This window comes from Strix uralensis, chromosome 1 (assembly GCF_047716275.1).
Source record: "Strix uralensis isolate ZFMK-TIS-50842 chromosome 1, bStrUra1, whole genome shotgun sequence".
NCBI lineage: Eukaryota > Metazoa > Chordata > Aves > Strigiformes > Strigidae > Strix > Strix uralensis.
The window spans coordinates 91,946,742-91,963,128 of NC_133972.1; the positions used below are offsets into that span (position 1 = coordinate 91,946,742).

The 16,387-nt window shown below is 49.6% G+C and overlaps 1 protein-coding gene across 2 annotated transcripts in view; it reads right to left on the minus strand.

The window, feature by feature from the left end:
* Positions 1–9,829, minus strand: part of BASP1 (brain abundant membrane attached signal protein 1) — a 50,896-nt gene extending 41,067 nt beyond the window's left edge. The window contains exon 1 of one of the 2 annotated variants that reach the window (XM_074873963.1): positions 9,644–9,829. The gene's annotated coding sequence lies outside the window, so the exon portion shown is untranslated. Of the gene's footprint in view, positions 1–3,552; positions 3,625–9,643 lie in introns of those variants that run through there. The other variant, XM_074873953.1, reaches the window with a different exon arrangement.
* Between the last annotated feature and the right edge of the window lie 6,558 nt (positions 9,830–16,387).

Sequence of the window (16,387 nt, forward strand, 5' to 3'; positions counted from 1 at the left end):
TGCTGCAAGGAGCACATATCAGACTCCAAAGGTGTTGGAAAGGAAGTTCGGGACCAGGGAGGACTGTGGAAATTTGCTGCAGCACAGAAAACCACTGTGTACTTGAAATCAACACTAGCATTCAAAACTTGCAAGGGGTCATGGGCAGAGATTGGGCTGTGAATAGACCTTGTATCTATTATTTTGTTTCTCTCATCACTGTGAGTTTTCTCTATTTAAGGAGTTAATTAACTGAGATGACTAGTTGTAATTCTAATGAAAATAATTTCCTTTGAGTTTTTTGGTCTTCTTTGGGAGGTCAATGTAGAGGAGATGATCTAAATCAACCCACTTCAGTTCTCTGGCCCCCTGCTTGGGGACCCTCCACATCGACCAAAGGCTATTTTGTGTCTTCAGTCTATCTGCAGCCACAGACTTGTACTCCAGAAAAAAAAAAAGAAAAAAAAAGGCTTATATATTTGCCATCATGAACTTATTTGGCCTCAACAGGGCACTCATTTTGATGGCATTTATAATGAATTTGCACAGCAATCATGTTGTTGTCTCCGTCATTTATAGATGTTGTGCTTTATTTGGACACAATGAATATCTCAAGCAATTAGAAGTGGATCCAAAGAAGGGTTTCTCTATGAAAGCAACTCAGGCCAGTATGACCGTGACAGCTACTGGCCTTTATGCAATATGCAGCCCAGCAAAGCCACAGCTTGACAGACAAGCTTTGTCTATTATAATAGCAAATGTTTCCCCTAAAAGTGTGTTTTGGAAGGTTTTGCAACTCACTGATGTAGTTTAATTATGATCTTGCAACAATTTGTTTAACGTCCTACAGGAATCAAACAAATCTAGTTCTTCCTGAAAATAAGACTGACAATGCAAGCTATCACATACAGGTTTTGGGGTGTTGGGGTTTTTTTATTTAGTCAAGTGCCAGTTTTGCTTCAAACTAAAACACCATGTAAAAAAGAAAAAGTTCTATTCCCTTTCAGTCAGCAGGAGAAATCACATGAGTATTTCTTCAAGTGATAAGAAGGTTAAAGTGTTGAATGCTCTTGACTGGCAGAGCTCCAAAATCTCCATATTTTTACAGGATTTGCATAAAACTTTGTTTAAGATCAAGTTCTCATGTTGATATGATCTCACTCTAGTGAACATCCAGGTTTGGGAGCCATATCCATGCAAACAGTTGGGGTCTAGTAACATTAATTTCAGAGGTTGGAATTGAAGTTTTGCAGTAAGTGGTTCTGTTCTCATATCCCTGCTTTGTATTACACAGGAATGCCAGCACACACAAGTTTACGACATAGATCTTACTGCATTCTGAATACCTGCTAATGCACATATTACAGGTTAATGTGTGATTAACAAGGTGTTCTGTGAAATAGGTTGAGTTACTTCACTGCTGAGAATATGGACTTCTAGAGAGGATAACGAAGGGGAACGGCAACATAACCAGTTGTGATAATTTAATTGAAGATAAATGTTCTACAGGGACATGGCAAAGAAGGATAGAGTCAAAGTTAGCTGAAAAATAAGTAAGCACTAGCTTGAAGACACATGAATTTTTTTTTACTGTGCCATATTTACAAATATGCTTAGAGATAATAAGGTATATCCCCACATGTTAGCATAAAAAGTTTATATCAAGAAGTGTATTGAATGGCTTCTTTAACCAGGAGCAAATGTGCCAAAGTACTTTGGTTTTGAAGTAGAAAGGAAAAAAAAAAGCTGCTGAGATAAGTATTTCTATTCTCAGACTGTAAATTTACTGCCACTGTTTCACAGCAAACTCTTGGACAGGCTTTTTTTCTGAACCACAAATCTGTCAGTGAAGAACTTCCTTCGCTCCCTATCACCTCTGTGTTGTAGCTGGTGAGGAACGCGGATTCAGTCTCTTGCCTCACGCGGTCAATAGTTGTGGGAGAGCACGCAAAGCCAGTCCGTTTCCCTCAACATCATTCTCCATGTACCAACTCCAAATTAGAACAGAGATGGCAAGTATTTAAAGACACAATATTTATCCTGTTTCAAGCAAGGGGAGTCATTTGTTGACTGATATGTTTACTGTTCTCCATAATGCCTTGGTGATGGCATTGTTTCAAGAGATGTTTATAAAAACACCTGTAGGTGATCTGCAGTATAGTTTGAACCTTCGGTAACAGAAGCTACCTCAGCACTGAAGGCTACTTCAAGACATTGTGCTGCAGTGGATTGCCAATACAGTGTGTTGTTCAGTCAGGACTGAGAGACCATGAGGAGTGCCACGTTGCTCTTGCCATCACCATCAATAATTTGTTCATGAATCTGTCAGTCACTGACTCATCCACAAAAAAGAAGGACAGCTGAACTTTCAGTGAACTAATAGTTATTCTAGTGTTTATAAAAGACTACTGTAATAATAATTTTCTTGAGCTCTGTTGAAGCTTTTATTCAATATTATATGCATGGGAAAAAAGTACACTCAGGTGAGCTCTCATATTTCAGTACACATGGCAGCTTTTACTTAGCTTGGTTCTAAAAGTATTATTCATTAAGGCAATGTCATCGGTTCAAGGCAACTGGATGTAAAGCATGGACCACTATGCAGAAAGCTGAAAGTCCCTCTAAATATCATCTAGAGAAACTAGCACTGATGAAACCATTAAAAGGTACAATACTGGTGGAATGTCAGATGGCCACAAGCAGCTTAAAAGGGGTTCTGATGGTACCTCTGCGCTGTGGGATGGTTTTCTTCAAGGTGAAGGTTTCTGAGGGCAGGAAATGAGAAAAGTGAACAGCATACAGGAACAGAGAGTGGATACATCCTTCTTACCAAAATCCTTCCCAGCGAATGATACCAGATCCATCAGAAAAAACTGCCTGCATGGACAACTTGTCACTCTCCTTGAACTCTGACAATCTACATGCAGCTTTCTAGAGCACCACGATGCTCTTCGCTATGGATGTGGGAGTTATGCAGAGCACGTATGGACTGCAAACAGGGAAAGAGTTTCCACATTTCCACCTCTGCTTTAGTCTGCTAATTTAGGCACTTGAATTATAGGCTAGGGGGCTATCCTGAGCACTCAGGTACAACGGCCTCACATGCTCCTAGCGAAACAAAGCTACAAACCAACAGTAAGTTCTACTCCATCTCAAGCAAAGTAAGGAATGGAAAAGCCTGGAAAATCTGGCCAGATTTCCATTTTTAAACTCTGGGGAGCTGTTGCTTCCCTTGCTTCATGGGGCTTGTAGATCTGAAAAGCAAAGCAAGAGTCAACAGGCAGCTTTCACCCACTCTTCAGTGAGACCAGCTATTGCCAGCATGGGCTGTACATTCACTGGAGCAGAGTTTGCACACAGGACTGAGCAATGCTGCTGCAGAGGAACGAGCCCCACTCTCTCAGCCCACCTGGTTCAGAAACCTGTTGGGTAGAGGAACTAGCACATCTTCCCCAGCTTTGTGGTGACAGCAAGAAACCCAGAAGAGCTGTTTTTATTGCCTCAGAGCTCACTGAATTTGCTTCCTCCCACCAGCTCAGCACAATTAGTAGCAGAAGTCAATCATGCACTTACCAGTGCTGGCCAAAATAAAAGCAACTGGAAACTTCACACATGAATGGTGAATGCCGAAATGATCCGAGCCCCACATCTAGTGGTGACACGTTTCACCCTATCCTTCTCCAGACTTCTAGTTTTATACCACCTCTAGCCTGTTTTTGTTTTTGTTTTCTTTCTCCCCTAATGACGTGCTTCACTGCTTTGAGGAAGGATGATTACAGGAAGCTGATGTAGCAATTCTCAGGCTCCAGTCTATTTTGGACAAACAGATGTACCAAAGGGTTTCACATGGGTTTACTCTCCATGTGATTACGCATTTGCAACCGGGTTTTCACTGTTTTCTACATCCTGATTTGTGCTTGTTTTGTGTGTGCTCTTCTAAAGTAGTTAGGTGAGAGAGAGGTGTATCAGTTCTATTATTGTTGATAACAACAGTGTGCTTCATTTCCTCTCCGTAGTTCAGCAATCATCTTAAATTTGTCTAGCAGATGCACATGTACAGCATCCTGCTATGTGACCATCTTCTACTTCATCCTAAAACAGTTAATGTCAAGCCATAATTTTGAGTATGAGCCCCTCCTTCACAAACCAATCACATAAGGTAAACAGTCATAGCAGAAAATAAAATTCACAAACTAAAACAGGTTCTATCCTTTTGCAGGGGTCATGTTCTACATCCTATCAAGTATTTAAGGACTATTAAAACAGGACATGGCCAGTAGCCCCCTGAGTTTACTACTTGTACAAAAGTGGCTTCCATTTGTCATGTAAAGTCTTGATGACATAGATTTCTGTCATTAAAATTAACCCTATGGGAAGCTTTGCCATTATAGTTACTAGGCTTTTGCCTGGAGTAAAAGGATATGCTTCAACATTGCATTCACATCCTCTTCATGCCAATGAGTTGGTACTACAACCACCATCATGACATCATTAGCAAGAATCCATCAACATATCTTTATAAGTAGCAAAAGGTAGGTGGTTAAAGCCCAGTCTTATTACACGTTCAGTGCTGTATCCTTCGTAAGGACAGCAAAGTCTCTAATCAAAATGAAGCTCCTACCATCAGGTTTACAGTAAGCACCAAGTGCGTGCTGCTCTGAACAACTGCTACAGCAGTGTACATCAAATTAAGTCTTTTGAAAAGACCTTCAAATTCCTACAGGGTAAAAAAAAAAAAAAATGCCTGGATCAGCAGATCATAATCATATGTGTGGCAGTACTTACCAGGCTAAAATCTAAACTATGAAACATGTGACTAAAAAGCATGTGGCTTTCCCAACACTACAGCACTGCTGAGGTACTTGGCAGGCTATACCCCACAAGTCAGATCAACTATACAGACTACTTAATTTCTATTCTGCAGAACACAATACCAAACACATCAAAAGACATCAGCTTCTGATTTATATCCTAAGACAGAAGGTTTTTATTAATAAAACTGTTTCCTCGGAGTTAAATTCCATTAACCATACTTAAGAGGGAATTACTACACATCTTGCTCCCAGGCAAAGCCTGACCATTCCACATGTGTTACAAATCAGTATCTCTTTACGTTTATTGATGTGCTGAAAAAAGTCAAAGGATTTTATTTTCAGATTCTGGCAAGTCAGGAATCTTTCATGTTTGAGGAATCATGTTGCTATCAATCAGTTTCTATTTTGAACTTATGAATTTTCATATCAAATAACCAATAGCTACATTTTCATACTAACCGCATTTCTCCATTTTGAAGTAAGAAGATGAGCTGGTATCATGCTTATAAGAAAGACAGCTGGGAGATACAAGATGCTGTAGAGAAGACTTTAAAGTCCTTTCCATTCTGCACGAGGTGTTTCCCCCCTTCTTCCCCCGGAATTTTTTTAAATCTTGAAAGCGTTTCCTCTAATGCATGAAACCTGTATTATGCTGCATATGGTTTCTATTTTCAAGTCTCTAATGCCTTCAGGAATTTCTTTGATTTCTCTAGTTGTTACCTCATTCTTGTCATTCCTGATTGACACAGAAGAAACAACCCAAGCCCCTCCTAAGCTTGCTTTCTTTAGTTACGAAGTTGTCTCAATGCATCTGTACAGTACTTCAAAATGGCCTGCCTTTACTGCCCATGTAGGAAGGAAGGTAGGGCCTTGAATGCTGGTTGATAATTCTTCATTATATATGAATAGCATCCAGTTTTCTTACTTGAAGAACTCAGATTTTAGCCATTAAATTTACAGTGTACCCAAGGACACTACATTTATACCTACAGACCTAAATCAAGACCTGGGATGTGTGCACAAATATGTACCTAAAAAAATGTAACATCCTCTTCTTGCAGATGGAGGAAAAAAAGTAAATCTGAAATTCTTGTTTTCAAAATTAGTGCAAAATCACCTTTCAGTGGCAAGTTTCCAAATAATTAGTAGCCCAATGGCAACTGAATGCCTGAAAATGTAGCTGCACAGAAGTCTCACAAGATTTCATGGGAAGGCCTGTTTCTGCCCTGCAGTCAGCTTCTGTCCCTCAGTGTATCCCATCAGGGCATGGGCGGATGCCTGCACAAGGGAAGAATTCAGCATTGTTCAGACAGAAGCTGTCCTGTGCACGGGAGGCTCTGCTCAAGGACTTAATGGTTCACTGCATGGGGCAAAGCTACCAGTGGAACACAGCACAAACACAAGATGCTTCGCTTGGAAAATAGAATTTATTCCAGAGACTTAATGCTGAAAGATCAAAACACACAAATGCTTAAGGACTAGAAACAGTTCTAGAGATGGTTCTGAAATTATGCAGTGTGCACACTCTATAATCTCAAGGAAAGACGATGCTCCAAAGGTATGCCACTTTCTGAAATAAATCAATCTTTTATCACCAGGTTTCTTCAGTGGGTGTTGCATTTCAAATGCAAAGAAGCATGGAAAAAGGGGGTGAGGGAGGGAAGAAAAGAAGAAAAGCACCTGATCATTGCTACACGCAGTAACTGGAACGGTAATTTTACCAGTTTTACCTTTTAATGTTGATTTTATTTTAACTGGATACGATATGCTCAGAGGTTCATATCAAGAGAAAAAAAACTGCTGCATGACTGCTTTTTGGCAACTACGTACAATTTCCCTGAATTACACAATCAGCTATTTCATACATGAAGCATACAAGAATAGACAGAGCCACCATGAATTTCCCAATGCTTTGGGTTTATTTCGTACACAGACCAGAGTTGGCGCTCTGCAGCGAAACTAAAACAGCCAGACAAAAAGAAAATACTCACTGCACACAATCCAGCAGGTAGGGAGATCACAAAGCAAAGCTTCTCCCTCATATTAAGTTCTGTGAGATAATGAGTAGAGACAGCAAGCGCAAAACCCTTTGGTCATGCCCTTACTTCTTCCCTCCCACCCTGAAGCTTGGAGGGTCTGCCAAAAATTCTCAGAAATACCCTGAATACAGGAGGATTGTGCAGGTAAAGCTATTTCCACCGGAGACAGCGGTAGGAGCAGATGCCGCATCTTCCCCTGGTACAGCACTCCCACCCCACGCTCCCGCTGCTTCGAGGGGAAAACTACCAGATACAGTGGGAAAAAGCCCTCCGTGCTTGAAGCCTGGCTGCCGGTCTGGGTGGTGCCTGGCAAGCACAGAGGGGACATTAAGCCAGATTTTAGGGCTCTGATGGCACGGCTTCTTCACAAGGGACCTTATTTGAAAACACTGGAAATACCAAGTAATTGCTACGTGAGAGGCCTTGGGGTATCTGTTTTCCAGCGAACATTCATCACCCTGGAGGGGATGCAATAAACCCCGCTGCCATCCTCTGTTGAGAAGCCCACTTGCAGTAGTCTTTTGTCATCTTTAACTCCAGCTTGACAAATACACCCGTCGTCTCTGTTCAGAAGCTAACAGTCATTAGCTGACAAAATCACCCATTTCCAACAGGCTTAAGCACGCTCACCCTAAAGAGAAGCCTGTATCCTAATTTTGGACAAGAGCATCTGCTGGGAAAAAGGGGCAGGCGGCTGAGGAACGAGCACCGCCGGCAGCATCGGGATGCAACAATTCGAACAAAAGAGATTTCAAGATGTCGTACTAACACACACACACACACAAAATTAAATAAATCTTCCTCTTGAGAAATTGCTTCCCCTGGGCAGAGGGCGATGCTTCAGGAGACCCGCGGACACGCAGCACACGGGTGTCTCCCCCCGGCCGAAGCCCGGCCCCGAGCCGCTCCCCGCGGCGTGGCGGCCCCACGGGGCGCCCGGCTGCGGCACGCACGGCGCACCCGCTGCGCCCTCTTCGACCAGAAGGGCCCACAGACGGACCTGCCGTACCGGCGCTGCTGGAGAGGAACACGCACCCGCCCCCCCACCCCGCTCCCCGTATCTGCACCGCCCCCCCCCCCCCCCTCGGCCGTTTTGCGGGTGCGGGCGTTGGAACCCGGCGCGGGGGAGCTCTGCGGGCACCCCCCAGCCACCCGCCGGCCGAAACCTGCTGCGGGCGGGGAGGGGGGCGGGCAGCACCGCCCTCCTTTTCCCCTTCAAAAATGCCAGATTTTGTCTCGGTAAACTGAGGGGGGGCGCGGTGAAGGGAGGAGGGCGGTTCCGCTCCGCCGCCGCGCAGGGTACCAGTTGCCAAAGCTCAGCCGGGCGCAGTGCGGACACTGGAGGGTGCCGGCGTGCCCCGGGGACGCCCCCATTTACCTCCCCGGGGGCAGGTGCAGCCCCGGCGAGGCCAGGCGGGGGGGATGCGTTTGGGGGGGGGATGGGGGGGGGGGGGGGGGATGGGGAGGGCCCGGGGGTCGCGGCGCAGCGCGGAGCCTTTGTTCCGCCGCCGGCCCCGGCCCCGCCCCCGGCTCCGCGCATGCGCCGGGCACAGACAAAGGCGCGGGCAGGGGCGGCGGGAGCCGGTCACCCCCCGCCGCGGGACGCCCACCCGGCGTGGCGGGAGCGTGGGTCCCGTGTGCCTGTCCCTTCCCTTCCCCTCCCCTGCCTCAGCCGCCCCGCCCGGACGAGACAGGGGGAAAGTTCCTTGCGTGTGAAAGACACGCGTGTGCGTGGGGAGAGGCGGCACAGCGAGGCGGGTCGGGAGGAGAAAGAATTTAAAAAAAAAAAAAAGGTTGTGGGGATGTGTAGCCTGCTTTGGTGGGGGGAAAACGGGGGGAAAAAAAGGGGCTGGGGGGGGTCTGTGGGAAGAGGGAGGCGGCGTTCGATGAATATTCATGACACGGGCACAGCCGGGCGCGGGGCGGCCCCGGGGGGGGGCGGCGGCGTCCGCTGCCTTTTTTCGACGGCCGGTTGGTGGCCGCATGCTGCCGCGGCAGGACTCGGGCAGCCGAGCCCCCGGAACCTCGGCGGAGCGCCCCACCGAGAGCGCGGGGCTCAAACCCGCCGTGGCCTCCCGGCGCACGCGTGACCGCGAAGGCAGCGCCGCTCCTCCCGCCGCCCCGCCGAGAACAATCGCGTTGTTGCCAGCCACAATAGGCACGCGCAGGCTGCGCTCCTCCGGCCGCCCGGCACTGCCCCCCCCCCCCCCCCCCCCCCCCCCGACACCCCCCGAGCCCCCCCCCACCGCCCCGCCGGGCCCCCGGCGCCTCCCTGCGCCGCCGCCGCCCCCCGCCCCGCCGCCCTGCCATCTTCCCGGCGCGGGGCGGCTTCTCCTCCGAGCGCTTCGTTTCGCGGAGTGGGTTGGGGATCTTTTTCTGATTATTTTTATTTTGTTTTAAGCAGCCTCCCTTTGGAAACGGACTCAAGGCACCGCAAAGAAATGGGGCATAAACCACTATTATTGCCACCACACCCACCGCTACCCCCAGCCTCCCCCAAGAGAGCCTCATTGGGCATTTAAATTTCACGGAATAGCCTTCAGTCCCCTGTCGTGCCTCGAGTCCGCTCCCGGCGGTCTCCCTCTCGAGGAACCGAGTTCCTCGCAGCGATATTCCTGAAATGTGCCCGGGCGGGCGGCTCCCAGCCCGCTCCGCTCTCCCCGCTCCGCTCTCCCCGCTCCTCCCGAGTCAAACGCGCATCTCCGCTCCCCACATCCGAGACGCCACGGGGAGGGGGAAAAAAGGATAAAAATTGCAAAGCTCTCGGGGTCTGCTGTGTCAATGGCATAAGTGAGATATACCGCTTCTTACCTTTGTCTGGTTTTCCTCTCTCCCCCTCTGTGTGTTTGTGTGCTGGGGTGTCACCAAGAGAGTCCCAGGTAGCCCAGAGCCCGCTCGGCTTGGTCTGAGCGCTGTGGCTCTCCCCCGCTCGCTCGCCGGGACTGGAGTGACTAGTGCCTGCTGGAGCAATGCCGCCGCTACCGCGGCTGCTGCCTCTGCATTTCTCACTCTCTCCCCCTCCCTCTTTCCCTCCCTCCCCCCCCCTTCTCTGTGACAGTCTGTGGGCAGTTCAAAAGCCACACGCACTAATTTATTTATTTCCCAGGCAGGAGATGCGCTGCGCGGCGTTCACGCGTAGGGGGCGCACGGACCCAAGGTTTTAAATACCAGCCTTGCGCGCTGCGGGAGGACTCTCTCGCAGGTCCGCAACCGCACCTTGCGACCCTCAAAAAAAATAAATCTCGGGGAGGATCGCGGCGAGGAGGGGACGGGGAGCGGGAAGGGAGAAGCCAGCCTGTCCTGCTCCCCGTGGAGAGCGGGCGGGGCCGCGCGTCGAGGTGCGGAGCTCTCCGCCACCTTCCGCACCCGCGGGGCGGCTGGGCCGGCTTGTGCCCCGTGGGGCGGCGGCGGGGCCGGCCCCGGCGGCGCGGGGGGAGCCGGGCGGCGACGGGACGGGCGAGCCGGGCCGCCTGCCCACCCGTGCGGGACCCGGCGCCCCTCCGGAGAGGGGCGGCACGGGCGGAAGAGGCTGAAAAATCCCCGGCGTTTGTGCTTGAGGGCGCTTAAGGAGAGGGGCTGCCCGTTAAACACAACAGGCGCAAAAAACTAATAAAAACGGAGGAAGGCAACCCATTTCTCGGGGGAACGGATCTCTCCCGGGCGCTCCTGCAGCTGAAGAGCTGGCCTGAACGTCGCCGGGGCTTCAGGTCTGGGATCCCTCCAGCTCTCCCCCTGCTCAAAAGCCTCCCTGGGGCTGCCACTGCACCCCCGCACCCCACCCCCCCAACCAAGGGCGCTGCCCGCACCTTCCCGCCTCTCCCTTTTTCAAACCCCGCCGTCGGGCACAGCCGGGCTGCGGCGGAGCCGGGCGCGCCCCGCTCGTCGCTCCGCGCCCGCTGCGCGCCGCGGGGGCCCGCGGGGTCCAATGCGCGGGGCTGAGGCGCCCTCTGCTCCCCCGGCGGCAGGCGGGCAGGGTGGGTGCCCGCCCCCCGTGGCCCCGCTGCCGGGTGAAACGGGCGGGCTGGGCGCGAACGGCGGCGGCGGCGGCACCCCCTCGGGGGCGCGGAAGGGAGCGGTGCGGCCACGCCACGCCGCGGCTTCAAAGGCAGCAGCAGCACCTTTCAGCCGGGACAATGGAGGCTGTTTCCCATTCACGTGGGGGCGAGGACCGAGCGGCAGGCGCGTAGCTGGCCCGTGATAAGGATAAATCCGGTTTGCATTTTCGGTAGAGACGGAGCGGAAAGGGCGCAGGGCGCGCAGCGGGCGCGGCGGGGGAGCTTTGCTGCAGGGACGTGGCGTGCGGTGCGACGCGACGCGCGAGGACTCCCCATATATTCCCATGTAGGAAAACATTCGGGCAATAAAATGCAATTTGGGGTCTCTGGGTTCCACGCACAACACCGCGGAGCCCGTGGCCGCGCCGAGCGTCCGGCGGGGCGGGGGGCCGGGCTCCGGGACGGGCGGGCAGCGCGGCGGGAGCCCCCGTTGTCCCCCCGCGGCCACACAAAAGCCCTGGGCGGAGAGGGAGGGAGCGAGCACGGGCACGGCGGGTTTCCTGGGCGACTGCAGGGACAATTCCCCATATTTTTGTGCAAACCTTCACATACCAGTCTTCGCTTCAGCCTTTTTGTTTTGGTTTGGTTTTTTATCTTTCCCCCCTTAATTCTTCTCCGTATCTCCGGTTTTTTTTTTCGCGATGGTTTAACCCTCGCGCTGCAGCAGCTCGCCATGCCCCACCTGCTCAAATGCAGCATCCCACCCCTCCTCAGGCGCGGTGCAGGGCTGGCTGCGCCCTTGCCGCAGCTGGGGGGGAGGGAGGGCAGGCGGGACCCCTCACACACACTCACACACACACACACCCTCAGCCCCACCCGCGACATCTCCCCGCTCACGGTAACGGGCTGCTGAGGGGCGGCTGCACCGCACGGGTGAGGCAAGCAGCATTTACCGTTAAATTGGGTAATGGAAGTTTAAAAAAAAAAAAAGGGGGGGGGGGGGGGGAGCTGCTCCCCGCGGAGCCGAGGCGCGCCCCGCCCCGCGCTGCTTCCGCGGCTCTCCGCGGGGAGATGCGGGCCGAGCGCCCGGCACGGTGGGGGCTCTCCGGGGCTCCGCCCGTCCCGTTTCCCGGGAGCATCCCTGGAGAGGGAGCAGTAACGCGGCCCCCGCCCGTCGGTGGGCTGCCGCAAGGTCAAGGGGGAAAATCCATCCCCCCAGTTTTGTTTCTGAGCCACGCGTCTTTGTGAGGCAGGGCTGGAGAGAAGTGACAGGCAAGGTGGGTCCAAAATCTGACGAGAAAGTAAGGCGGAGACAGGCGGAGCACAGCAGCGCGCCCACAGAATAGCTGTCGGGGTTTGAGGGCCCGGGCTGGACTGAAATGGGGTCCTGGACCATGGGCGGGGCTCAGGGGAAGCCCCAGGTTAGGCTGGTTAGCCTAGTCAAGGCTAACAGTGCCTGTGGGACCATGACATTTAGACTGTCAGGATTGTCCTGTAAAATTGCCTAACCACTACAGAACCAGTGTGAAATAATCTAATAGAGGTAAAGGAAAAGGCCAGTATTTAAGCCTGTGTTTGAAGGTGGGCTTAGGCAGTGGATGTCCACTTGCATGGAGTCAAGTGCTACCTGACTCGACAGGGGAAAGACAAGTTACACAGCGTTCCCAGTATATCAAGGAAATAAAATTTCTGCGCCTGTATTGAGTCATTTGCTTGGGAATGCCTATACAACCAAAAGTGGCAAGGAAATAGTCATTGATGCTACCAGTTTGAGAGGGGTTTTGATCCTTTTCCTCTTTTTACCGCCAGTTAGGGCGCTGAGATGATAACCAGGGTTTACTAGCTAGCGTTCTTTTAAATATATGTACTAAATTATGTATCTTCAAACAACCCCCTAAATTCAGAATTTATCAAATGCTCCCTTTAGTTAACTTTGCTGCATCAAGATGTACATCTTACATGATAAATGTGATACGTTTATCCAAATGGAGATTCTAAGCAGCCTTTGAACATCTTTGCCATAACTAAGGGTGTTGTAAAGTATCCCCACCTTTTCCTCATATGTCAAAGGAACCAAAAGACAAAGTTGGTATCAGGAAGAAGAAAAACCACGGAACGGAGACACCTGCAAAAAGATGGAGAACCAGGTCTGTTCTGGAAACATAGGTACGTCTAGGCTCTTCTGTGTAACATAACTGTTTGCTGCTTTTCTGAAATCCACAGTTACTCTGCTGTGACAAACACCCTAGCTAGCTCCCTCTTCTTAGCCAGCTCCTCTTGTCACCTCTTGACAGTTACTCCATCTCAGGGCCTTTCCCTTCAGCGTCAACCCTTAGGGCCTGACTTTATTCAGCCCTCTCTGTCCTCCAGGTCTCACCCACTGTCATATTTCCATCTTCCCTATTAGGGAACAAATACAATCCTGAACACTTTTTTTTCCCTCTTTAATTTGTATTCAGTTTGTTCTTCTGATTAATAATGAGCTCTTTGCTCTGTGATTATGTTAGGTCTGACAAAAGAGCCACAAGCCACAGCTCTTAGCCCAGCATTATCTCAGGGTAAGTTCAAAGCACTTCACAAGGCCACCTCTCCTGTTCGTCTCCCACCCCACCAACATCCCTCCATCCCTGTCACTCAGCTCCTCCATTTCTGTGTCTGAGCACTCTCTGGTTTTCCTCAGGAGAAGCTGGTATCCATAAGGAGCACCTACTCTGGGGAAGTAGGGGGCTTTTTGTTTTACTCTGTGAGAAAAATGACCAGCAAGCAAGAAAAAAAAAAAAATCACCAAGTTAAAAATCCCACCAGTGCTCCTCTTCTAGAATCAGCCTAGCAAGGGAAACCCCTCCTTCCTCGCATTTTTCATCACAACAAAACAAAAGCAAATCCAAAGTCTTAGCAGCTCAGGGCTTTGCAAACCTGCCACCTTCGGCTGCAGCTGCCGGAGCAGCCTGGCCCCCCGAGCCTCCATCTGCTGCTCTATTTCCGAACTTACACCACAAGAGGGAGCGTTTTGTTCAGTTTATTGACAAAACCTGGTTTTCCCTGTATCGAGAAGAGAGTAAACTCAGTTTCCCGTATGTTGAGGTTTTCCCAAGCCCGTTTTCCGCATAAGCATTTTCGTAATAACGTTTTTTTCTTTTACCATGCAATGCAATTTTTTAATATTTCATAAGATTTCATTAAGACTTACAGTAGGTTTTATAATTATTATCTAAAATGTAATTAGAGTCCAATTCCCTGTTGATTCACCTGGTCATAGAGTCATTTATTCTGGGGAAAATAAAAGATGTCAGTGTAAGGCATATGTAGAATTTTCTATTTGCAGTGGGTGTCATTCTCCTCATAAATGTAAATACCAGCTGTATGAATTTCAAAAATTGATTGCAACAGCATAGACAGACACATGATGCTTTTTCTAGATTTGCAGGCAGAGCACAGAAAACATTTTTGGTTTGGATTTTGATAAAATCCTAAAATAACAACTTTGATAAATCCCTACCGGAGCACCTCAATCCAAATTTAAGTCCTGACACGAAGACAGATGCAAGCGTCTGATAACAATTTTAATCTTAACGACCCAAAGTTGTATGATGGCTAGCATAGCTAAGTCTAGCTTTACTAGGCTGATGTTTCTGTTTATACCATAAAAAGTGGCACTTCATGCCTGTAGCCAGGTAGGGATATGTGGATTGTGAACCCTGCTTTACCCCAACGTTCCTGACTTCAGCTCAATCTATAATGCAAAGCATATGTGCCTCCCAGGAGGTCCTGTGCTAGCCATCTATTTTAAAAGGCTTCCCTACTCCACAGAAGTCTGTATGCAAGTTTTCCCAAAGATGGATATAGTTGCTATTCTGACAGTACAATTATCTGGGTTATTTCTGTCTCTTACCCCAGTTACCCTAAAGAGTTAGCGTTACTCATGTACAAAAGAAACATATGTGCTCAACTACTATAAGCTTCCCTTATGATTTATGTATGCCAGGCTTCTCAGTGACCATCTATAGGTTAGATCTCAGAGTCTTTGCTCCATTTTCACTTGCAAGTTTCACCAAAGCAGCAGCTGAATGAGTTATTCATTGTTTGGCTTCTATGGCCACAAAAATGTCTTTCAGTTAACAGCTGGAGCAACTATATCAGTATCTTGATAGTGATCAGAATTGGCTTCTCATGTACTATTTTGTTCTGTTCTCATTCAACTGCAAGAATGTCAGTTACGCAGGATCAAATGCACGACTGACTGGATGGTCTAACTAATGTGGCAGCTACGCTGTACCTCCTACAAGGTGGGAGAAGTGAGGCACACAGAAAAGAGTGTCAAATACCCTGAGAGAAGAAAAACGTGATTCTCTGCTCCAGTACTTGGTGTTCTGATCTCTGCGATGATGGCTGCTTATATACTTTACTCACTGGGCTAAAACATTGCTCTGAAACACATGTTGTTGGATTCCTATCTTGAGAACTTCTGGCTGTGAACCCCAGGGCCATGGCCCTGAGGGCATGGTTAGCCCTGACTGCCCCTGCCAAGCCTCCCCTGGGGCTCCTCCACAGCCCTGCCTATGGCTCAGGCCTTGGTCCCAGCTCAGCCCAGGCCATCAGTCCCTGCCCCAGCAATGCCACAGTTGTGCCTGGTCCCATCCCTGTCTCTGACCCCATCTTTTGCTGCCTCTGACTGAACCTCCTGGTTGGACCCTGGATCTGGTTACCTCCTCATCTCACCCCCCTCAGCTCCCGGCTCCTCCTTCCTTGTGGAGCAGCCCTGTGCTTGTTGCTCCCCAATATCCAGTTTGTCACAGTGCCTCCTGGCAGCCCGGTTAGTTGTGTAAAGACAAAATGCAGTTCCTTGAGGTAGCTCCAACTTAAGTCATTTGGTTTACCTGGAATATTGCTCCTTGGTGAAGCCACTCATGACATTTGTACCACTGCTCTGCTTTCAGACTCAAACTGGGTCACATGAGGCCACTTCAGGAGCACCTGCATCTGTACTTTTGCAAACTTAGTCTTATCATTAAAACCCTCCTAACAGTGCCAGTGTCACCACAGAGTCAAAGCAGAGAAAGGACAAGATGGACACCCCTCCTCAAATTTGTGTAACAGGGGCAAATATTCCTGACGCCTGTCTGTTGTTGATGCCTCTCCTGTCCCGGAAGCTGACTGTGGGAAAGCCTGAGGGTTCATCGCAGTGGAGAAATTTATAGGATCATTTGTTTGTCTCCTTACTGCTCTAGGTTGCAGAACTCATTTAGATACTTCACCCGTTCTTTTCCACCCTCTCCCAATGAAGGGCATTTCTAGGTCAGGAACTGACCGAAATTAGGTGTTCCGAGGATCTTTGGTGATTGAAGTGGTTACGGAAAAGACTTTAAACCTGCATAAATTACAGCAGCTCTAGTCCTATACAGCTACCTTTCTTAGTCCCCTTTATTCCTTCAACTTGGAGGCACTAGATTTGAAACTGTCTGCTTACTGCGCTATTTGTGCCAAGCACAAGCTGCAAATGACTTGTGGAGAATCAAATTAAAAAACTACGTTTGAGGTGGCTAAAGCTGAAAATATTTGT